The sequence below is a fragment of the Dreissena polymorpha genome, chromosome 12, assembly GCF_020536995.1.
Source record: "Dreissena polymorpha isolate Duluth1 chromosome 12, UMN_Dpol_1.0, whole genome shotgun sequence".
Taxonomy (NCBI): domain Eukaryota; kingdom Metazoa; phylum Mollusca; class Bivalvia; order Myida; family Dreissenidae; genus Dreissena; species Dreissena polymorpha.
In genome coordinates, this window is record NC_068366.1 from 44,506,960 (window position 1) to 44,534,184 (window position 27,225).

The 27,225-nt window shown below is 32.8% G+C and overlaps 1 protein-coding gene across 1 annotated transcript in view; it reads left to right on the top strand.

Moving 5' to 3' along the window:
- Window positions 1-27,225, top strand: part of LOC127852562 (uncharacterized) — a 226,986-nt gene that overhangs the window by 90,253 nt on the left and 109,508 nt on the right. The gene's annotated exons all lie outside the window — the stretch shown is intronic.

The following is a 27,225-nucleotide window of genomic DNA, read 5'->3' on the forward strand; positions in this document are numbered from 1 at the left end:
TTTCTGGGGAACGTATTTTGAGAAATTCATTTTGTAAATTGAGTTTTGTTTGTTTTTTATCTTTATGTAGTTTTGTTCTTACAGCTTACTTCAAAATTATGTGAATGTTCAATGTCATGGTAATTAAGACACTTAAAATCATGTTATATCCATAATGACCTTCCAGCCATTAGTTAGGACTCAGTTACATGTTCCTTTTTTGTCCATTTCTCATTGTGTCTCGTATATTTTATGTCATTTATTGAATAATGATAAAATAACATCACATTTACTATTTATGAGATATTTTCAATTAAAAAAAGTCATTTTTGTTGCCATAGTTTCAATGAGTCATGCAATAGTTTTTTGGTATTTTTTATGCCCCCGATGGTTGGCATATAGTTATCACACTTTGCATCTGTCTGTCTGTCTGTCCGTCACACTTTGAAAAAATATGCTCATAACTCTATGTCGCTTCAGATGTAACCTTCATTTTTGGTATGAATGTGTATATGGACAAGGCCTTTCCATACCAACACAAATTTCGACCTCATTGACCTTGATCTTGAACTTAGGGTCCGCTTTTAGGTTTAAAATCTGCATTAATGTTTCCAAAAATGCTCATTACTTATATGTCGCTTCAGATGTAACCTTCATATTTGGTATGTATGTGTATATGGATAAGGCCTTTCTATAAGCACACACATTTTGATCCCTGTGGGCATGACCTTGAAGTTAGGGTCAGTATTTAGGTTTTGAAATCTGCGTTTAGGTTTCATAGTATAACCTAAATGCAAAAGACCTTTCAAGACACACACAAATCTTGATCCCTTTGGCCATGACCTTGAAGTTAGAGTCAGCATTTAGGTTTCGAAAATGTGTTCTGTTATTTAGCGGTCTAACATAACTTTAAACTATCAAAGCGTTTTTGGGGGTATATGTCATCCTATGGAGACAGCGCTTGTTTTTTAATTCAGTTACATGTAAGTTGTTTCAATACCATCCGTGAATTCGTAGAAATATTGGATATTACGTAACAAAATGCATTCATGGTGTGTACATCACAATTTCAACAAGAAAAGATTTTTTGGATACCAAATAGACAATTGTCTGTGTTAAGTTTCTCTTTGATAAATGTTGTATTTTAGGAACAATATTATATCATCATTATTGAATGCCAATAATCTCTGAGCTGTTAGTTAGATAAATATAGAGAACATTCTTGCACTTGTTTCCATTTTTATTTAATGCCGTTTATTAATATAAAAATAATCCAAATAGTGCCTTGTGCCCTCTTAAATACATGCATCCAGTCTTATCTGATTGTGTCACCTTAGACACCTAGAGAGCACAGTCATCCAAGGTTTGTTAGATAACAATCAGTTACACAGCAACTGATAAGCTGAAAGACAAACACTGCACAAATATCTTATTATCTCCAGGTCATACTATATTCAGATTTGAGTTTTTTTATTAATTTTAAATGAATACGAAATACTTTTTTTTATTGAGAAAAACAAGTTTTATAATCATTATTTAAAACAATGTGTTGGCATGGTAAATCTATCAGTTGTAAATGATTTAGTTATTGAGAATGATGGGCTAATTTATCTGCATATTTATTTCACAAATACAATATTATCAGTGTCAGATACAGAGTTTTATTTGTGTGTAATACTACTGGCAATCTTCCAAGTTTTTTTTGTTTTCTACAAATCCTTACTTATTATTTATACAAGTATTATATTTTTGTTATGAGTTTACCCAAGAGTTAAAATATTTGTGCATATGGGGTGTCAATGGGCCAATTGACATGACGCCGCCTGTCAATCAAGTTCTTATCTAAGATCTGATCTACCAATCAGCGATCGATTAATCGGGTGCGTTAGTTAGCAACGCACTGTCCGCAATTTTCTAGACAAGCTATGTATAGGTTCACTTTTACTTTAGCGAGTTTCTTTTGTTTTCCCCTTTAAAAAGTAGATTAAAATGGTTAAACGGTGTCGATAGGGACTATGTAACTCGGACAATCGATATCCTGAAAGATTAGTTGGTGGCATTTAATTTATATCGTTTCCAAAGCTGAAAAGATATCTTGAGAAGTGTAAGAGATGTATAAATGCATGCGGTTGTCACCACGAACAACTAAACGTCAACACTGTCAAAGACAATTATAATATACTTTTATCGGATATACTAGCAGATTTAAATATTTTATGTTATCGATCTGATTATCACATAATATTTCACGTTTAAAAAAAAATAGTTTTATCAGTTACTAGGTCATTAATATACAGAAGCGAGATTCATCTGCATTACTTAAAGAGAAATAAAACCCAGCATGAAGCCTAATTCGTGCTGTGTTTTATTACTCTGATAGTATGCACTTTGTTGCCATTATACATGTTATTAGAAGGTAGCACGTGATATATTATATTAATAACGGTATCTACACATGTGCAGTCAGGTGATGTCACCAAAGAACGCTTTTAATCCACCTTTGAGATCGAATGCCTAGTTCTCATTTAACGAGTTTCGTTTGATTTGTTCGAAAAAAAAAGCGGAAATGAAATAAGGCAAAAACGGTGTGAATAGGTTTTATGTAACTCTGACATTCGGTATCCATAAGTTAGATTAATTAAATATATACCATTTCAAACGCGGAAATGCGGTCTTGACAAGTGCAAGTGGAAGCTTCAATGTGTAGAATTACCGAAATCACCCTTATGGAGCATTTATTTATTTTAAAAAACTGGAAATGTTATGTTAGAAATAACGACGCATTATTAAGTATGAATTATATCACGTGTGCTTGTAGAATAATAGAAAAGATTGGTACCAACTTTGCGTAACTTAACGAAATCCCGTTATAAATCGAGTTTTGTGTGTGTCAGAAACAAGTGAAAACGATTATATGTTTCTATTTTAATAGAATCGAATCGATAAATGCCACATAATAAGATTTATTATTTCTGATATAACCAATAAATGCCGAACTTGGGAGAAGTCGGTACCTGCGCAAGCGTCTGATACAGGTAGCTTTACTGAATTTCCCTTCATACAGCGCTACTTTATATATGACAATGACCAAACTTATTGTGGTGTCTTGCACTTTCAATTATAGTGATTGATAAATGTCCCATAAGCAATGTTCAATATTATTAATATCAATTTTATACTTAATAAAATTTGGGATTTTGGAACACTCGGTGTCAGAAAGCGTGTAAAACTTCACCGAAATCCCAGTTTAAAGCGCTATTTCGTGTCAAATACACGAGTGGAAATGTTTCGTAAATAACATCGGTAAATGCCGTTGAAGAAGTGTTAATTTATTGCTAATACCAACATCACACGTAATAACAGGTTCGATTTCGGTCAGCGCGCAAGCGTTTGAGAGCGTTATTCATGTACCGAAAAACCCGTTATAATTAGCTGATGTTCTCTATAAACGTATATTTTTTGCATTCGCAGAATAACTTAATGACACAAACCCCTTATACAAGTGTCATATGGTGTCAAAAAGTCCATAAACATAATCCGGAATATCAAATTAATCTACATGCAGTATATAGGCAATGAAGCGATTTTGGTGTTAGCTTGTCTAGGTTTACTACCCACTGAGCCACGCGATTAAGTGGGCGGAGCGATCATAGATAAGGCGTCATGTCAATTGTTATACTGCTCATGTTACACTGTACAGTAAAACTTGTTTTCAATGTCATACGTTGGCTGGTATTTAGTTCAGCCCAAAAAAGGGACCTTTTACACAATTCAATATTCAGACTCGTAATTTAAGATTCAATGTGACAGACTTACAATTGATATAAGGGCTTCAAAATGCTCTCGTGTCCTCACATAATAGATGATAAACAGTCTCTGGAAAAACCACAATGAGATTTCAATCTGGCAACATTCATTTTAATTTGTTCCCAGTATTTCATAAGCACTTTTTATATATATATATCATTCAATTTTTCATCATCATCCATAAATAAAGCATTTTAAATGTATTTACATTTTCTTTTGAACATTCACCAAAAATGCTGTGTGACACTATTTCGAATATGACAAAAAAAAACTATTTCCAATATTGTATCAGAAAATAAATTGTTTTTGTTTTGTCTCTTTTTAATTCACCCTAGGGTGTGATGAAAATACAAAAAATAATTATGTTAAGGGAAGCTCTGATTTTCTCATTAATATTTCAAGATAAGAGAGTTGTACATTTCCATTGCCCCAGATAATTATTTGGGAAATATAGTTTTTACCCATTGATTTTGAAAATCAAAGCGCTAAAGGCACTGAATTTGTTCGCTGTTGTATAATCTTAGACTTAACTCAGTTTTCAAAAGTATGTTATATCTTTTTATATCGCAAGTTTGAAATGATCACAACCCATTCAAATTTATAAAGAGTGTGTCTTAAAACACAGGTCGAGATGTGTGTTGTTTTTTTCAAATCATTGATACAGCTAATTAGTGTACACAGGCTAATCTTATTTGACATTCATTAAGCCCCGTTTTCCCTTAAAGCAGCCAATATGTACAGATTTCAATTATAAACTCTAGACTGGCCAACGTTGTCTTGCCACAAGTTGTTAAATACACTCTATGAACTGTGCTAGTGAGAACAGGTAGATGCGGTGATTAAAGCAGAAGCATTATCGTCTGCTAAGGTTTACTGGAGTTATCCACACAGGCAGTCACAGGTTACGATTCCTGCCGTACCTAAGCCCATACTGATCCATACTGATTTGCAAAATTGCGTCTGCATTATTTGTGAGCTTCGCTCATAAATAAATAGGGTGATTTCATTCTTGAAATAGGGTGAAATGAGTTATAAAAATACATACATTAAAATCATTATGTTTTACTTCTGTTTCTGCACACTTGTATTGATTCAATAAAACTGTAAACTATCATGTAAACTATCATAATTAACTTTAAAAAACTTATGTTTCATAACATCTTTTATCTTTGAAACTGTCTATAATATAAACTTTAAACTTAAAAAAAACCTGACGTTAACTGACATCTTTGTAACTGTCAAACATATCGATTGATTTTTGGCGCAACAATTGCGAACGTCTATCTACCTCTCTCAGACAGTTTTATTTTGCATCGTAATAGAAACTGAAAGTTCAGACGCTTTACAAATGCATGCCTAATGAGCGACAAATTAAGTCAGATTGAAAAAGCATGAATGTCGTCATAAATTATTTGGTCAGACGCTATAATTAAATATGAAATCTAGTCCGCAAAACATTTGAGTAGCTTTAACTGTTGTCCTGCTCCATTATCCAGGCGCTTGCTGAATGAAACCGTCGCGCGTAACAATAATAATTATAAAGAGGAAATACCGAAAATGAGCAAAGCATTTTCGGTTGAAGCTATTGTATCATACACATTAAATTTGATGAATTTGTGTAAATGTAAAGTTGGTTGCGTTTTCAATACGCATAATATTGTATTTCTTAACGTTTTTAAACAATGTATTAGGGTGAAGACGCAGATACGCAGCTTATCTGGGGCACTGCATTTCATGCAAAATATGTTTCAAAACATTAAGGGTATTGCACATGCTTTCAGGTAATAGTATCTTTGTGTCTCACATCACTGAAGCACAAGTTGCTATCTATTGTAGTGCAAATGTTCAATTTTGAATCTAACTTTCATTTTTAGCTAAAGTATTCATTACAAATAACATTTGATAATTATTTGATTAGTTGATTACACTTTTTACCTTAGAAATGGGGTTATATTTTCAATAAGTTGCTAAGGTGGAAGTTGCAGACATGGGGTTATCATAATTGTTAATCTGTTATCGTCATGCTTATTAATTGATTCCCTTTTCCATTAATCATGGATTGATCATTAATTATAGCTTTTGTATAACTTAAATAATAATAATAATAATATAGATTACTGCTATGTGCAAGAGGTCATGACTCAATATTATTTTATAATTAACTTTATGATTACTTTTGACCAAAAAGCAGATTCAATTTCAGTCCATGAACACACTTGACACATGAACAACATCAGATACTTGCCAACTTATCATGTAGTTCAGGATCCCAACTGCTTGCTATTCTAATAGTATTCTTTGAAAAATAAAACCAAAAAAATGCTAATTTTAGAAATTCAGCAGACAACATTTTAGCAGACAACAAATTTCCCAGCATGCAAAGGGTTAATTACTCAAGTGGTGAAGATCTCTAATTGCCCTTGGCCCTAGGGTTATTTCAAGGGATTAAGTCTGAACAATAGTTATTATTCCGAACTTACCTACAACTGGTTTTTCCACTAATTTACATGAGGTACAAATAAAATTGACCTAGATCCACGGGGTTGTGTATTGTTCTTTCCCCCTACTGGTGAAACTGGAGGGGACTTATGGTTTTTGCTCTGTCTCTCTGTCAGTCAGTCGGTCAGTCTGTAACACTTTTCTGGATCCTGCGATAACTTTAAAAGTTCTTCATATTTGTTCATGAAACTTGAAACATGGATAAGTGGCAAAAGGGAAATTATGCAAGTCATTTCATTTTGTTCCTACGTCAACAATAATGGTTGCTAAAGCAACATATAGACTAGAAATATTGCTGAAAATAGTGGATCCTGCTTTAAAAGTTCTACATATTTTTTCATGGAACTTGAAACATGGATAGATGGCAATATGGAGATTATGCACGTCATTTCGTTTTGTTCCAACAACAAGAATTCTGATTGCTATGGCAACAAATAGACTAGAAATATTGCTGAAAAATGGTGGAATTTCATCGATAGTGGACTAATATTGCATGGCAATAGTTTTGTTTAAACTCAGTAAGTACCAGAATATTCATGTGACACTAGGGTCATAACGGTAAAAAGTTGATTGTACCTAACGATTAGTGGAGTTCTGAATACAGTTTAATGCATTGATGATCTGCATTTATGCAAAAAATAAGTGTTGGAGCTAGGTGTGGGAACAGTTAAGTAATCAGTCAAATACTTGATTTCATGAATTTTCTACTGAACCATGTTAACCCATGTATAAAAGTTACTTTGTGAAAAAGCAATTTATGCAAGTTCTGCACCAGTGGAGAGACTCTGGCATTTTCTATCCATCCTGATAGAAGTCTTATGAGTGACCACACTTTTCAAATGCCCATGAACATCAAATGCAATGGTCATGCAGTACGCTACATCTTTCTTTTTTGTGCATATTAATAGGATAAGAATAGGATAATTTTGTATATTTTTTTTAGATAAACAGTGTTTGATAAAGTGTCTAGAAGCCCTAATATTATTCAATGCATAAATAGATCCATTTATAAACAATTTGATCACTTTGGTTTAGATTACCAATTAATAATTGTTCAATGAACAAAAACCATTAATCATGTTTGAAAAATAAGTTAAAATCATTAATTTAATTGATTACTTTTTCGAGTAATTGACCACATGTCTGCCCAGTTGCAACTGAGAGTAACACTGTTTTGTGATATTGACATTTTGCTTCACTTCATTCTAAGAGCAATCACACTGCAGTTATAAATAAACTGATAAGATAAGCTATTGGGGGACAACACCTGCCCCAGTACACAGATTATCTCCAAAGACAATTAAATATGCAGGTTTTGTTTTGTGCTATAAAAAGCACCCGCTTAACAGTAATATGTTTCAATTGTACTTTTACTGTGAAGCTGTCTAAGTAAGCTTTTCACCATACCTGAGCTTTGTAAATGTTTAATAAAATTCAAATAAAAAAATATCCTGCGTTTGACACGAATAAAGACACCTTATTTATTCCATTGGCTGATTTGAGCGATATAATTATGGTATGTCAATAAAAGAATCTTATTGTGTTTCCAACAATATCATGATAAATATTATTTTTGATAAATTTAACAAGAATTATTCCACCATATTGACTTATGCATGTGCACGACGATTCACGATACTGTAAACAATAGAATCAAATAGAAATGCCCAACAAACCACTAAAACGTGTTTGTTCGAAGAACACGCGTATAAATATTTTAAATATGTACGGATACTTCGGGTGTGGCTGGTTGACTTATATGTTTTAATTTCACTTCCATTCTTCTTTTGGTTTCCTGTTTTGTATTATAGATTTATGACCAGCAATATGTCATACTGTTAAATAAGCCGCAAAAACTCCGAGTAACATCTTGTACTGCATGTGATATAGCTAAGAACTGCACCGAAAAAGACATTCGCTATCTTTGATTTCATTCATTGAACTCTTTACTTTTCAGCAACTCCAACCACAATAAACGTCGTATATATTTTTATGTCACCCACCACTATAGTGGAGGACATATTGTTTTTGCCCTGTCTGTTGGTTGTTTTGTTGATTGGTTTGTTTGCCCAAACTAACATTTTGCCATAGTTTTTGCAATATTGAAGATAGAAACTTGATATTTTGCATGCATGTGTATCTCATGAAGCTGCACATTTTGAGTGGTGAAAAGTCAAGGTCATCTATCAAGGTCAAAGGTCAAATATATGGCTTCAAAGCGGCGCAATAGGGGGCATTGTGTTTCTGACAAACACATCTCTTGTCTGTTTGTTTTTTTCTCAGATTTTTTTTTAAAGACTGGCCTTTTGGTGCCCTTTGAAGTTATGGATAATATTTCACGACAGTACTTACTTATATTTTGCAAATATTTATTTTTTAATATAAAGTCAAACATGTATAAATAATATTTAGATATATGTATAGATATCAAATTAATATAATTTTTCATACCCAACACATAAACAACTGTGGCAGACATGCCCAATGCATGGGAAATGCTTGCAAAAATGTATGTTATTATTTATTATACATTTTGGTAAGTAATTTTAGTATTTCTTTACATCAATAGAAAAGAAAACATTTTACAGGGTTTGTCATTATAGGATTCATAATTTGTATAGCTGACCACATAGGAAACATTATTAAAATTAGTGTAATCCAAACAAGATATATGGACCACATATAAAATCTCGAAATGAATGACATAGTTATGGTCCTGACAAAATATTCTAAATAGTACTATATAGCCCCCCCCCCCTCTCCCTAGCAATTGTTGTGGAGGGTAAAAAACTCCGGGACATTAAAGCTAAATATCTGTTGTATGACCAAATATAAGAAAGGGTGCATTTCATCATATCATAACTTATATTTTTTTAAAGTGCTAATTGTAAATTATTGAGTCCCACATGTTCATTGTGATATTCCTTTGCATAAGAAAATTACACTTGATTGTATTTACCCCCTTTTAGTTTAAACCTATTTATTTAAGCTCGATTGCGTTGAAAGCCTTTGGCTTATATAAACGCTCTCGAGTCCGTTTCCTAGACCTAGAACCAGTACTTGGTGTCTTTGAGAGATCTAAAGAATGCTCCCACAGTGGGGATCGAACCCGTGACCTCCCGGTCGCTAGGCGGACACCATATCCATTACACAACGGCGACTCCCCCTTTTGCAGGTGCATTCTTTAAGCCGAAGTTGATAAAAAATATTTGAAGTTCAAGTCGCTACAACTATGAAGAGTTAAAAAATCCAAACGCTTCATAGTTGTAGCGACTTATTATTAAACTTTAAATATTAACTATGGATCACATCACATATGGTGGCATTCAAAGTGCCAATTGAGTTATAAGGCTGCCCATATTTTAATTTTGATATTTCTTTGCTTACGAAAAAACACAATATATTATACACCTCATTTTGCAGGTGCATGTTTAAAGCCAAAAATAGCTTCCATCTAAACTCTTCCAAGTTGTACTGACTAACACTGAAAACATATACTATGGCTTGTATCATAAACTGTATTATTTTCATTGCAAATTGAGTTTTATGGCTGCCCATATTTACATGTGATATACCTTTAAATGATAAAATTATGCAAGTTTTAACGTATCCAGTTTTTCTGATATTTGAATAAAGCCATTTGGATTTTCTGCAAAAAAATGCATATTTTGAGTGACCAAAGCTAAAAAAGGTTGCATTGCATCATGCGATAACTTAATTTTTTTAAGTGCTGATTGTACTTAATTTATTATTATAAGTCCAATTTTGATAGTGATATTCTGTTGCATAAGAAAATTATACCAGATTTTAGTATACCCATCTTGTAAGTGCATGTTTTAAGCTAATTTTATTTTCAATCAAACTCCTCATTGTTGTAGCGACTTAAAATGAAAACATATACCATGGATGATTTTATGTGCTGATTGAGTTTTATGGTTTTTCGATATTTTCATAATGATGTTCCTTGAAACCATCAAATTATACAAGATTTTATTTACCACATTTTTCACATACTTGCTATCAGCCATTTTTACTTTCGAAAAAACCTTCCATATTTTGAGTGATTAAAGCTATACAAATGGTGCTTGAATCATCATAATTTGTTTCTCTAATGTGCGAATTTTATTTAATTTTGCTCACATTTGCTTAGTGAAATTCCTATATAGCATAAGAAATGTACTACAGACTTTTTTAATCCTAATTTGCAGGTGCATAAATAAGGGCAAATGACAATCATAACTGAAAGAATGTGATAAACTTGATTTTTTTAGCTCAACTATTATATATCAAATATATATAGTGGAGATATTTTACTCACCCCAGCGTCGGAGTTTGCGTTGGCGTTAGCGTGCAAATGTTTAAGTCTGCGTACTACCCCAAAATTTTCTATGACACTTGACATATTGCTTTCAACGTTTGCATACTTCTTTACCAACATGACCCCAACCTATGAACAAGAACAGACAACTGTTTCAAGCATTTTGACAGAATTATGGCCCCTTTTATACTTAGAATATGCATATTATTGATAAATCTCTGTTGAAGTTTGTGTACTACCTCAAATATTTCCTATGTCCCTTGACATATTGCTTTCATATTGTGCATACACTTTTACCAACATGACCCCAATCTATAAAAAGAGCAGACAACTGTAACAAGCATTTTGACAGAATTATGGACCCTTTCATGTTTAGAATATGCATATTATTGATAAATCTATGTTAAAGTGTGACAAAACAACAATTAAATGACATACCACAATGCAAAAACCATCCCCCACGCCCCCCCCCCCCAGAAGTTCCCCCCCCCCCCGCCCCAACCTCCCCCCCCCCAATTTTCTTATTTTTGAAAGATCATCTATTAAATGATCACACAGCCACATTATACCCTCCCAATCCCCCCATCTCCATGATGGCTTACGTTATACTGTCAAGCACTCGAAAAGTCGAATATATTTCAAGATGATTGAGATTAAATTATACAAAAATGACTAAAAAATAAATTTATTACACAGAAATGGACTCAAGCTGGCAATACAAGGTGGGAGATTATGAAAGATTACAGTTGACAAGGGTTATGGCTAGTATTTCAATGGAATGAAAGCTCAAATTCAACCTGTGCATGTTAATTACAGTAAAGTAATTTTAAGTATAATATGATAATGGCTCATAAGTATTGATTTCTTAAACAATGAACAACTGAGCATTTCTCAATATCTGAATTCAATTTAAGCGCACACAGAGATTGATTCCTTTCCTCCTTTTTTAACTTTCATAAATATCCATAAAAACCACCCAATGAAAGATGTCAAATTGATGCCAGTTACTTATGTTGTGTAATATTTCATAAAGAAATGCCAATTAATTTTGTCATCTATTTTATGGCTATACGGGTGTTGAAATGTCTCGTATCAGTTGATATATCTCAAATTTATTATTGCAGACACAGTATGATACCAGATAAGAGATTACAGTAGCTCACCCCAATTAAATCAACTTTTTATAATAATTTTAACATTGATAGTTTGACTTTATCCTCATTCACAATCTTACTTTGTGTAAATAAGATTAAATAACGGTTTGTTTATTTTGTTCAGTTAAAACCATCAATAATGTGCTAAATAAAAAAAAGTGCTTCAGTTTTATAAGTTAAGGAAGTTTTTAATTAATTGAGCATTTAATATATGATTTAATTTATAAATTTAGTTTTGATGCAATAGTCATTTAATAGTTAATATAAGAATTTAATTAATAATTTAATTTTAATCCATTAATCAAGGAGTATTAAATCTTAAGAATTTAATTTAAAACAGGTGCTTGTTGATCAATTTATAATAAAGGAAGGAAATTTAATTAGGTGTCTTAGCTCAGTTAATATTTTATACTACACAATACCTGGAAATAAAATGTTGTCTTATTACCAGGTATTGTGTGGTGTAAATGGTGGGTTGGTTGTTTATTGTCTTACGGTGTTCATTTACTGAAATATGACAATGAATTTATAAAAATGAAGCTCATTCTATTACAAGAAAATGAATTTTGTATTATGGAAGTGTTTTTAAGTTACAATGTAACATAATTCCATGTAACACACATACATTCCTATTTTAAAGGTAACTGGCTTTTGGGGACGTCAACTGCAGTAGTCTGTTATATCTTATAGAGAAATTGCCATTATTGTCCCCTACCGGTTTTTGCTCTGTCTGTCTGTCAGTCGGTCACACTTTTCTGGATCCTGGCTATATTAACTTAATGCAAGTCATTTCTTTTGTTCCTACGTCAAAACTTGTGGTTGGTATACCAACAGCAAAAAAATATTCTGACAATTGTAGAGCCGGTTTGGGACAAATATTGCTTGGCAATAGTCTTGTTACAATACGCAGTAACAAGTCAACTGAACAGCCTGAATGTTGTCAGGTAAAAATGCTGATAGAAAGAAAAATAATTCACCTATGAAACTGCATACTTTTATGCCTTCTTTATAAATTCCATGAGGCCTTTATATTTTTTATCTAAATTTAGAATAATATATAATACATATCATATGATTTGGTGTTCATCTGATATGCGCATTTGTATTTTCAGTTTGGCCATGCTTAGGAGGGAGTGACTGAGTTATGGGGTGCAGAAGAAACACAAGCCATCTTGACATAATGAATCATCCCCAACAGCGCTTGACAATGGTTTCCTGCTCGATGAGGATGAATCCATAACTGAGCACTGAGGATGATACTTCTCAATATGCACGATAGAGACCTTGACATTCTCTGTTTACATTCAGATCAAAGCAATGGTAAGACATATTTAAGTATGAAAGTATGTTTTAATGAAGCAGGACACACTTCTGTGTATGTTCATGTAAAGGAAGTTGCACTGGAACAATTTTTTGTGGAAACAAATTTCTAGTGATTATCTTTTTGCCCTTTAGCTCACCTGAGCACAATGTGCTAATGGTCCGTCTTGCGATGTGTGTTGTGCGGCGTAAACATTTGCCTTTTAAACAATCTAGAGGCCAATTTAACTGTCCATACATTATGAAATTTGGTCAGAACAATTTTCCCAATGATATCATGGACAAGTTAAAACATTGTTCCGGTTTATTGTCCATCATCATGAAACTTGGTCAGATGATTTGTCCCAATGATATCTTGGGCAAGTTAAAAAATGGTTCTGGTTGGTTCAAAAACATGGGCTCCAGAGGGCGGGGCATTTTTCCTTATAAGTCTATATATATATATACATATATAGCTATTGAAAAACCTTTCTAACACTCTAGATGCCCCAATTATTGTCCGGTCTTCATGAAACGTGGTCAAACAATGTGTCACAATGATATCATGGTTTAAAAACATGGCCTCCAGGGGGGCAAAGCTTTTTCCTTACATGGCTATGGTAAAAACATGTTAACACTCTAAGTCACATGTGAGAATGATTTTTGCTCAGCAACACTAATACCCTGCCTTATACGATAATGGCTCTTATGCTTACATGTTTGTTGCCTGCATAGCTGCAGAATATTAGCTGTTTTCTTCCAATATGTTATTTGTAATATCAACAACTTGCTTAATATGTGTAATGTTTGATAAATTGCCTATTTTTTTATGCCAGGTGTATTGATATTTGTTCATAAATTATGAAATTTGATCAAATATCATAAAATAGTAAAAACTGTGTTCATGCATTCTTTTATGCAAAGACTAAAATTGTTACTACATAGGTTTATTACGAGACTGTATCACATAAATGGTTGCATAGGTTCCTCTGTAGAAGCCGGGACACATTTCATTTAGTTTATCATTATGTACATAGGGGGACATACTTTTCAATTTAAGATTATGCTTTTTATACGCCCGTTTTTAAAAACGGGACGTATTATAGTTTCACCCTTTGCGGGCGGGCGGCGTCCACAGCAGTGTCCGCTCTCTAATTCAAACAGTTTGCATCCGATCTTCACCACTTGGTCAGAAGTTGTGTCTAGACAATATCTAGGTCAAGTTCGAATATGGGTCATGCCGGGTCAAAAACTAGGTCACGTGGTCACTTTGTGCATTTCAAGGATTAAGCATGGTGTCCGCTCTCTAATTGAGGTAGTTTTCACCCGATCTTCACCAAATTTGGTCAGAAGTTGTGTCTAGATGATATGTAGGTCAAGTTCAAATATGGGTCATACTGGGTCAATAACTTGGTCTCGAGGTCACCTAGTGCATTGCAAGCATTGATCATGGTTTCCAAAACCTTCGAACGGGCGTGTCTTGTGACAATTTGGCACTCTTGTTAACAATAAATGGAATCCATATATTCTTTTCATTAACTTTTTGCATTCTGGGCACTCAAACACAACTGACTGATTAATGTGCTGAACGATTTCACTATCACAGTGCTCATCATCGGTATACCTAGAAGTAAATCCAGATTTAAATCCTTTTCATCCTATGACACAAAATCCGTCGAAGACATAGTGAAGAAACACAGAAAAGTGACTAAATAACTTGATCGATATGCTTAATATCGGAGAATGGAACAGTATACGGGTCTGAAGATTTCTAGATGGTAATGTTATTTATAATTGGTAAAATTGTGCATTGAATTTAGCGGTAATTTAGGAGAACAAAGACCATATACAGCCGATTATATACAGATCATATTTAGACCGAAAATAGATTCTCTCCATAAGAAAACAAATCAGAGCTTTATTCAAATTATACTACAGGTTAATGGCTTTCAGATTGATCAATTTAAACACTGCAATAAAAATAAAAAACAAAAATCTAATTTAAACAACCTATAATTAGTTGTTTGTTGTAAGATTCTGATCGCACCTTTATCTTATTACAAAGGCAAACTTTATATGCCGGAAATCTTTTTTTTCAAACTGGAGCCGGATAAAATCGCTTAATAAAACAATGCGGCATGTGATGACTTGTCCCGTACCAGTGAAACTGGAGAGGACTTTTGGTTTGCGCTCTGTCCGTCAGTCAGTTTGTCAGTCCGTCACACTTTTCTGGATCATGCGATGACTTTGAAAATTTTGTATATTTTTTCATGAAACTTGAAACATGGATAGTTGGCAATAGGGAGATCATGCACGTCATTTCATTTTGTTCCTACCTTAAGAATTGTGGTTGCTATGGCAACAAATAAAAATTGAAAATGGTAGAGTTTCACCTGTAGGGGACAATATTGCTTGGCAATCTATTGTTTAAATTGACACATTACAATTGAGTGATAATACTACATACATTATCATTTTAATAATAAATGACATTATATTTGTTTCATATAAAAAAAATGAAATGCAAAAGCGTGTTTTAGAAATGTTGATAAGCATGTTATCTACCGTTGCAACCAACAAACAGTTGCGCGCTTAGACTTGTCTCGCCAAAACCTTTTGACATGCGAGAGTTTGCCGATATTTGGCGAGCTGCCTATCTCTGTTATTTGTCTCTGATAAAACTAATTACTGCTTTTTTTCATCCTTTCCATTTGTCTTTTATATACGTCCGTCTAATAAAGGGCATATTAAGGGGTTACCTATGTCATGCCGGGGGTCAGGCAGCTTCCAGTCTTTGTCCGGACTATAACTCGTTAACTATAACACCTATTCACATGAGACTTCACATATGGATATATCTCATTAATAAGAAGTTTAGTGTAAAGAATTATAGCTATAGCCCCTGAATTACTATATTTATCTCGCTTTTTTATTGTCCGGGTCATAACGTAATTATATTAAGGCCTAATGGCATCAAACTTCGAACAAAGATAGGTTGTGGTGTATAGAAGTGCAGCGCACAACAATCGTAACTCGAGAACACTGGCTTGCATATTTCAAAATTCTACGCATTTGTTGGTTTCACCTTTTTTCTTGGTTTCCTGTTTTCTTGAAATTACAAGTTCATGATTGTAATTAAGTTTTTGTTACATTTAGAAAGGAAATCATGCTGCTGATAAGGTTATATTAAATATGTTTCAGTTTTGTGTGGTATTTTGTATTGTATACACAATAATTAAAAGTGATCAAAGTCCTTGAGGTAAAATGTTTGTTTGTTTAGAGAACAAAAAGCACAGGCACTTAAGTCTTGGATATCATACAATGTATCCTCATTAGAAACCCCACCCCAGTAAATAACTGAAACTGCAAATATAACTCAAATGTATTTCAACATCATCGATTCTATTGGAAAAGTGATGTTGTGTCCCATAATTGAAACTGCTTGTATTGGTTATGTTGTAATGTACTGTAGCCAGTACAGTATGTTTCAAGAAGACTCCCTCATTTCTCTGATTATAACGCCACCAGTGCACGGTATTGTTAATGATAAAAAACAAACAACTACAGTAACGAAACAATGAACCTAACACACTGCCATATTCAGGCATTTTGTGTAAAAACTTGTGGAATGTAACCGGTACACTAAGGCACGACATTGCACCGAACATGGTTCCAAGCAAAGTTTCAAGCAAAAAACTTCCAAAACTGTTACACGGGAATAAACAACAAAAGAAATACAAGTCCGAATGACAATAAGTATGTTTCCAATGTTATTGTCTTTCTGAATTGTATTTATCTTCACAGTAATGGATAAAAGCAACGTTTGGATTATCAAAAGGTAAATGTAATATATTTTCGAGACAAGTTACTATCAAAATTATTTAACGTTTTAAATTCATCTTTACAGAAATATCGATATGTGGGTCTAATCTCTTACCAAAAAGACATTTTATTTAACATAATTTGGGTACTGATTTAAGAAAATTCAATCATTATAAATTGATGTTGACACCTTAAAAAGAAAACATGAATTATTTATTTAAGTTTGGTGTCTTTATACAATGGAATATATTGCAATGGGTACTAAATATTTATTGAATTCTGATCCCCCACCCCCTGTCAAACTCCCACGGGAGTTCTTTGTAAACGGGCGGGGGGCCCCCGTGAAACCCCCATTGGGATGAATTGAAAATGGGAGTTTGACGGGGTCCCCCGTCATACCTCCCACGGGGGACCCGTCTAACCTCCCATGGAAGTTCAATGGAAATGGGAGTTTGGCGGGGGCCCCCGTAAAACCCCACGGGAGAAGAAAATCTACAAACACTTTATTTTCTTATTTTAGTACATATTTCTTACAATTATGACTTGAGCATGTGTATTTGTAAACATTGGAACAGAAAACAAAGCATTATATTTAAATGATTTTTTTTGTAAAATGTAGGTAAAATTCTCCCGTCTGGAAAAATATCCCGTGGGAGAATTGCAATTCTTAACGGGGGAGCCAAAACCCCGTTGAAATTCCATCTAGTTGGAGATGGCAACTTTATCATCAAATAACTCTTTATTCCAAAAACATTTTAACTCTTTTTTTTTCAAATATATGTATGTACTCATTGCCCACTACAAATAAACAAAATTTCATAACAATTGTTCAATAAATAAAAAAATATGTTTGCAAATAATCTGGAATTGCAAACTTAATCTGGATACTGTTTTATGTCATATGGGCAAAATTGTTGTTCAAAATTTTATAGAAAATAGATAAAGTATTAGATACACATAACACAACATGTACATGATTATAGGCTTGTTATTCTTTAGCAAGGCATCCACAATTCTAAGGATGGTTGCCAGAGCAGCAACCAATTGTGAAACAAGAGACGTATTGTTGTTATTTTGTCTAAGTTATTTCTATAACATAAATATGCGAATAAACAGTGCACAAACATCTCGACCTGTGCTTTAGAACACACTCTTTATACATTTGAATGGTTTGTGTTCATTTCAAACTTGCGATATAAAAAGCTATTAAATAATTTTGAAAACTGAATTTTATCTAAGATTATGCACCGGCGAACAACTTCAGTGCCTTCAGCGCTTTGATTAATAACATGTATTCGTAGATTCTTTTAATTGTTCCTTATATTGTACAACACATTTCATCAACTTTTTCTACGGACTCTTTTATGCTTTAATATAGGGTACACAGTATGTGAAATGTATCCGTTTAAATGTATGTTACTATAAGGATCGTACAATGTTTCGTAAACAAAACAAATTTCAGACAGTTTTTAATATTTTAAATGTCAAGACTTTTTTTTGTCACTGGTAAGGCAATGTATTTTCCACGAAAGGAAAGAAAGTTCATCCCTGTCGAGTACCTACGGTCTCAATAACTTGCCGTCCATGTAAAGGGTATCATACACGATCCAAGACAGGCTATTCATGCGGCGCTAGACAACCAAAAAACCTCAACGTGACGCTTCGTCCGCCTGCAATAAATCGTTGCAGATAAGTCCAATAATGGGTACAACGACCATCATGTCGTCGCAACGCATATACTAAGTGGGAAGAGCATATTGTAATGAAAATGCTACGACATTTACTTTTATATCCAGATCGATCCGTGCCAGTGATGCATATCAAATTCTAATGTTGCTGCCGCTTAATGTCGATTTCTTAATCACTTTTCGATTTTGTTAATACAGAAGGTGATAACGGAATTTTAAGATAATGGTTGGCAAACTTTTTTTGACGCCCCGTTTTAAACTTATTGACAAACGCACCCGGACAATCTGCTCCCTGCATTTTTTGCATTTACGGTATTCGGGATTTTCGTAACTAAGAAGTTGTCTTCCATTCGGGTAGGTATCACGAGTATCCCGGGTAAAAAGCGGTCCGTCTAAAATGCGTATATGATTCATATCCGCGGATATGACCGAAAAGTGCGGATATGGACGAATACAGGCAATATCGACACTTTTTCTGCAATGTTTATTCCAATGTTTAATACAAAAATACACAATATGTGTTAAATATGTTAGTATGGTCTCAAAATATAACAATTTAATAGACATTATCATTTTTTCAACTCTAAGTTTATATCCGCGAACATGACGGAGTGCCAGAAGATTGTATTAGGGCTTCACAACACAAACTATATAACCACGCCGACACCACATATGTTTTGTTACATAGGTTTACATAATTTTTATATAATATACTGAATGTATTATTATTCTAGATGTCGTCTCAAAACTTTAGTATTTAGATATACAATATGCTTTAGAAAATAGTAAAGCATTTTTGAGCCGATTATCGCCAGACCACGAGTAATTTATGATGTTACTTTACCCTGGTTATATATTTATTTGAATGTAAAATGTTGAATTTATTTAAATATACTGAATGTTATGAATGCATTAAATATTGTCTGAAATGTCACTGTTTCAAGTGGCATTTTTCATTTGATAATAAATGAATAATTTCAAATGCGCGAATATGATAAAATCGGCGATTGTGGTTTATCCAATAACGGATCTATATTTGTAATGCTATAATAACTTTATGCAAGGTAAACATATCTTATGTTTGATTGTTACTATTTATTTTAAGCTTTTCGGTGGTTTCTTGAGAAATATCAGTTAATGAAAAATGATAATTTCACTGTTTCAAACAGTAAAAATTAACAGTGAAAATTATCGATAATTTTCACTGTTTACTGTGAAATAACGTCATTTGTTTGACGAAATGACGTCATTATCCCAGCGGAAATCTTTAGTTTAACTCTTAAATTTTTTCGTAATTCCGTCTTGACAGAGCTGTCGTTCGTGCGGGTAGGTATACCTACTTCCTGTGTTAAGGAAAACAATGGGGAAATACTTCTGTTCCATCGTTAAATGCAATAAGTTTAGCGGTATAATCGGTACATTTAAAAAAAAGTAACATCACATAAATTGCCTAAAGACTCGTTTAAAAGAAAAGCTTGGATGATAGCAATTAGCCGGAAAAAATGGTTTCCAACGGCGTATACTCGCGTCTGTTCCGACCATTTTCGAGACGGAATCGGTCCAAACTCTGTTGACCGAAACAAATTCCTACTGAAAATTGATCTCAGCGCAAAGAAGTACCAAAACATGAAAGAAAGCAGCGTACATTAGTACAGCCACTTCCAGAAAATATCCCTGTCACCTCTGCCCTACATTTCCTTTTGTAAGTACCAGACAGGTAGCATGTTTTGTAGTCATAATCCATATTGTCCACATCATGTTCAAAGGGTTAATAAAAATATACGTTTCCCCTATAGTTTCATCCGTTCCTATGAATTCAGCCACCAAATGTAAGACATATCAGGATAAACATGAGGTAGTTATCTAATTTTTGTTAGAAAAAGTTTAACATGATATTAAAAGGGTAAAATAAAACACAATAGATCTAGTCAAATTTTGATAATGTATTTCTTGTATTCTATATAATTTTACATACATACATACATGTAAGCGTTATGCATATAAACCAACAAATTCATGAACATTTCATTACTTATAATGAATAATATGTCCGACACATAAAATGAAAAATAAAAAAATAAACACACCCACCCGCCCTAATTTTCCCCAAAATTTAGATGGGAATCTAGTTATTTATTTTCTATTGCCTAATGTTGAAAAATCCATTTCAAATGTTTCGTTTTTTTGGTTCAGAATACATACATGTCAGATTTTGTTTTGAAATAACAATATTTAGTAAAAAATAAACAAAATTATACAAGTTGTTTAATGGTCTAATTTTGCAAATATTACATTTTCAATAGTTTCTTAATCAATTATAAGATTTATATGAAGAATTTTATCAAAATTCTTACAGACATCAAGTGGTTTCTAATCAAAATGATAATTGAACAGATTGGTATGACAGAAACCAACAAATATGGCTTGCTAGATTAAAAATTTGAATTAAAAAACAGTGGTTAACTAATAATGAACATTTGTTTTTTCTTTAAATTTTAAAATTTCAGATACTGTAAAAATAAAGGTTTTTGTAATAAGACTTAATTAACACACAAAAGTAAGTTATTTCTGTAGAATAAGAAAACTTTTATAGCAATGAATACATAAATGACAAAATGTTCTTCATAAAACATCTATGAATGTATATAAAGATAAAAAGTTGATTAAAAAAAATCAGGCTAAAATCAAGGCAATGACATATGATTTTTCTATTTGCATGCCTTTACAAGGCCATTTTCGGAAATTGAGAATCAACATGACGAGACCAAATAATGAACATTAGAGATCATAAGAGGATAGGTGTACCTTATTTTGATAACCCTTTATCCTTTATAGTTATAAACTCTTTTTGATAAGCTCGTAGTCCCTTAAAAGAAAAGTTAAAATTAAAATCTTTAATAGAAACGCTTTTTCAGTTAACTTCTGATGGGGAAAGTGTTTACTGAACTTAAAGTCACTATCCCGCTCATCAATACATACGGCTACTGTATTATGCTATATAAAAACATTCGACATCAAGTAGTACCATACAATGGTTAATTACAATAGGAAGACCCTAAAAAAAAAGTAACATTGATGTAAAAACGTTATATTACAAGCATTCGGCAAGTATTAAGCATCTAAATATCTAAATATCGTTCCACGATGTAATCTACTTACGCTTTCGAGTCAGGTTCGGATTCATTCCGGTTGCGTTCATTTGCATAATTTATACAAGCCATTGTCGCATTCGCTAAGTTCCAGTTACCCAGAATTAATTTTGATTTCACAGAATGATTATTCATGAGAGCTACGTCATGCTTCCGACGCTTACCGTATCCAATCTCGTGTTCGCCCGTAAATGTTCGGATATTTCACGGGAGATATAAATGGAATTATTTGTGGCCACAAAAAAATAAAAACGAGCACTTGTATCTCGTTAAATCAATTCTACCAGACAACATCTAACGTTGAAAATTTTCATTTTGCTAAAAGGAACATTGATTTTTTTTATGGGTTAGCTTTATTTAACGAAATATTCGATATTTTTTAGCGTTATTGTTACTTTAAAATATAGTATTGTCTTTAAATATGGCACCCAATTTAAAAGGCTAAAATGCACAACATGGACTATTTAATAACAAATCTTACATAATTCCATGGGGGTTGGGGGATTTGAGCACTAGTAAAAATTACTTTCATTCAGTGGTAAAAGTAATATTTAAAGTCAGTATCAAATAAACAGTGAAAGAGGCTACTGTTAGTATGTTTTCATAGGTTCATATGACAGAAAACTAAACACTTATCATATACATTTGCAGGTATGCAGAACTCAACAATAATAATGTACAGTATGAAGACAAAAACAATCCCCAAGCAACCCAGACATGTAAACAGAAAATGTTACTTTACAATTTGAAAGTTAAAATAACGTGCATATTTTAACGTACCAATAAACTAAAATATATAGTAACAATCAAATATAAGATATTTTTACCTTACATATTTAATACATATTGTGTATTTTTCATTTAACATTGAAATAAACATTGCAGATAAAGTGTCAATATTGCTTAAATTCGTCCATATCCGCACTTTTCGGTCATATCCGCGGATGAGTCATATACGAATTTTAAACGGACCGCTTATTATTCGGGATACTCGTGATACCTACCCGAATTGGAGACAACTCCTTTAGTTACGAAAAGACCGATTTACGTGTCGATCAGGGGACCGTTTCTTAAAACTACGTATGTCCAAAAATCATGCGTAAGTGCAAAACTTTCAGTTAGTAGCGTTTCTATAAACTTCGTAAAGTAACGTTTACCGTATTTTTGCACGTAAAGTTACGTGTGATCAAAGGCTCACGTTACTCAGTAATTTAGCGTTAATTTGGCGGCGTTTGCACCAATATTTTGGAGAACCGAACGTAGACTACGAAATCTACGAGCGCAACATCATATTAGTTAATGTAAACCTTTATCTATATTAAGAACTTGGTAGGGCATGGGAAGATACTGTAACGGAAATCCTGCGTTGATTGTGCAGGATCTATTGTGCACGATTGTGGATTGGAGTTTTGCTAAAAGAGGAAATTTTACATGTTCGAATTGATTGTTGTTATGATTTGTTCGATTTTCCTTTTGACAATTCATTCAACTTTCGTTTTGAACAAGGCTTTATCCATCACAATACGCCAAGTTGAACTCAACGAATGTGACGTTTGCTGAGTGATAGAATTGATTCATTGCAAACATAGGTAAAAGTATACTTTTTCTGTAAGAATTATGTATTAGAATTATATAATCTACGTTTTTGTAAATAGTCGCATTTATATTATACTGCTGTGTCAATGAATGACAATTATACAGTAGTCTGTGCTAATATTAATTACAAAAACGTAAATTACTGTTTACAATTTTAATTGATATGTCAACAGCGCTTCTTATAAATGTGTATACCGTTGTCACTGTATTGTTGAATATGGCACATGTACAGTTTAAGCAGAAGTTCTGCATCAAGATCCATTTCTTTGGAAATAATATCATGCATATATCATTTTGTCAAAACTGCGTAAAATAAAATATACTGTAGAGACTGTGAGTACAACCTGTCGACATGTAAGCTCAGTTGAGTTAGATTGGTCTTTGTCAGCTCTGGTACTACTTGAAAGTTCCCTGGGTATTCTTATGTATGCTACAGTATACCCTATGTACAGAAAATATACTTAAACATACCCAGGAATACTTAGGCTAAATCTGCTGTTGTTGGCTCTATTTTTAAATTAATAATGCTTCTGTTTACATTCTGTGAAATGGCCTCCGCGATGATATTATCGAAACTCGTACTAAAAAAAAGCATATTGAGTTAGGTTTTGTTCAAAGAGGAATTTTGTTTCGTATTCGGAAGTGCGTTTGATGACATTAGATTTTAGGCAGGAATAAAACTCTGTACCCAGGGTACATTGAATTGTACTTAAGAGTACCCCGGGTACTTTTAAGTAGTACGGGGCCAACAATGACCAATCAAGCTTCAGTTGTTTAAGCGCTGCAATTATTAACTGGAAGTAAAGGTCAAGGCTCACACACTTGGCCAACTTTGCGCAAAGGTTATTATAACAACTAAAACTTAATCTGAATATTAATAATGGCTAATTTTAAAGTAGGTTTGAAAAGTTTTCACGGTTGAAGTAAATTTACTGAAAACATGTATTGAAATGTACAAAATATGTCATTTTGTACAAAAACTGTCAAAACACTATGACTTTTAAACCAATGAGATTTGTTTTTGGTAAGTTACGGTTGTAAGATACTCAAAGTTGTATTTTTAGCGAGGCTGTTTTCGGAGAGAAAAAATCCGAGCTATTGTCATAGCCAGCTTGTTGTCCAACGTCCGCCCGTCCGCTGTAGGCAATTTGCTAAAACCTTAATATTTGGCTCTAAAATCAACGTGCTTCCACCTTCAACTTTGAAACTTCATATGTAGATGCACTTTGGAAGTTCTTAACGCCACACCCATTTTCGGTCACTAGGGTATAGGTCAATGTCACTGTGACCTCTACAAAAATATAAAATTCTGACAAGCTTTCACAGCCCAGCGTGGCACCAGATATGCGGTGCTCTTGTTTATTATCAGATTTCATCGGTAAGCAATCATATTAATATCATATTGATGGCAAAACTTTGTTGTTGCTGTATGCTTTACAATCATTTTTTCCTGAGTTTTTAGGTTTTTTACAAAGAAATTTTAGAACACAAACCATGGGAACAATACAAAATCATTTCATTTTGTTTTATATATGGTATCATCAACATTCAAAATCTTTAATTTTATTATTATAAATGCAGTTGCCATGAAGAAGGAGTGTCAAATTTTAACTAAGGTCATTGTAAATCTTTACTGTCTGAAATATTTAATTACTTATCTTAAGATTATTTTTTAGTTTCCTATAAACCATATGAACACATTAAATGCAGTTTGATTGATATGTTCAAATAAAATTGTTATGTCATAAGAAGTTATTTAGAACCTTTTTTCTTTATAGGTGGTCACACAGATTGACAGAAAACTATCAACAATCAATTGTTTTCCAATATCTTTGAACACATTTCTTTAAACTCTATACTGTGTTTTTGTACATACTGTAATGTCCATTTATACCATTTAAAATTCTATAATAATGCTGTAAACATTGCAAAACCCACTTTATTTTATCTTATATTGTGAAAAGCAATTCTGCGAATTTTCTCATTTTTTTTACATTCAGTTATTTTATACCATTTTTTGGGGGGGGAAACATTAGAATAAGTTATACTGTCTTTATTATTATAAGTAAATGTATTTTTTTAATGTTATAAATCCATTAACTTGTACAAATAAATAAGAAACATAAAATATACAATGTTCGTGTTGTGTTAAGCATTTACTACCATTGCAATCAAATAATTTAAATAATACCATTTTTGTTTCTTCACTTTTAACACCATAGTTATGCATAATATTCACATTAAGTTATTTGTCAAAAACATTACTTATATGACAATATAAATTCAAAAGAAGTTGTTTGTTTTGCACTAAATAAAGCCGGTAGTGACTGTTACTTTGATCTCTTTGAACTATTAGACATGAAAGGACAGACCCATGTTTACTGAACTCAATTTGAACTGTTTTCCGTTGGAAGCGGACATGAACTGCTGTTAACTGAGGTTAGGTTACTAACGATCAAAAATCGTGTTTACTAGCCAAAGCCCTCACCTGTTTTCCGGAACAATGACCGTTAACATGAGCACTAGTATATAAGAAAAGCATTTTCTATAATTTTTCGAGCCGAGCCAGGTTGATAGCAACTCGCACAGTGAACATCCCAATTTAACGGCTTCACGGGATAGTGCAAGAGAGACGGACACTTGGACATTAACGTTTTTGGGACGAACTATATTTGTGATTGGAGTATCTTGTTTATTTTTGTCTCTATCTAGTATCAATTATTTAATAAGGATAATATACAGAACAATATAATCTATACGATCATTTAACCAATAATAAAAGTTGATATATTCTACAAAAAGACTTGTTGCCTTATTACTTTGCAAACTTGATGGGTAGTTACACGAACCTGGAACATTTACGTCAAAACAAAAAAATTACACAACGCGACTTCAACGAACTTTGAGAACCAATAGATTTACATAAGGGCAGAAGTGCCACATGTCGCGACTTAAACGAACTTTGAGAACCAATAGATTAACATAAGGGCAGAAGTGCCACAATATCAAGTATATGGACATATATTTTTTAATAGCATATTTATTAGGAACTTGCAAGAATAAATTGTGTCATCCTGACATGATTCAACCAGTAAAATTTAACTTCATAAAAGTTGGAACATTTTTAAAAATGGTTTGCTTTCTCCCTGTGTTTTGTTCATATGTACATTAAGCCAGATGTGTTAAACTTTTCCATGAATTTAAATTGATGCATTAGTTTCCATTAGTGAATGGCATTATGTTTAAGTATATTATGAGTGACTGAACTTTATCACAAATATTTCAGTCATTGTGTTGGTAAAGCATGTACAGTGATTCAGGTTTACACAAGTGCCCGCTTGTAATACCAATTACCCCATACCAATGACCCAGGATGGATCCCAATTTCTCAAATTTTGTATTTAGACCTAATCACAACTGGTACATACCCTGACATATATTTTACCAATCCATGCATTTTTTTAAATATTAAACAAAAAATATAATATAATTATATATGTGAAGAAGCATACTTTATGATAATTGCAAATGCCTATTGTCTCAAACTAACAGAAGCATTAATGGACAATGTTAATTTATCACAGATTCTCATTTTAAATGAATTTATGAGTAAAAATCTGTTGTTGTTTTTTTTAATATTTTGCACACAAGTATAAATATAAACATGGTAAAAACATGATGTTGATTGCTATAAAATCATCTAGAAGTGCGACAAGTGAATACAAACTACAGAGTTTGTTAATTCTTCTAAAATCATACTGTACTACTGTACATTATCATTGATCAGTAAATGAAATTTAAAAAAATACTACCTTCTTTACAGAGGCCATTGCTGATGTTCTTCTCATTATAGGACATTCCATTTGTAATTCAGTGACGCACTAAACATAATCAAAGATACCCTTCCAGTAAAT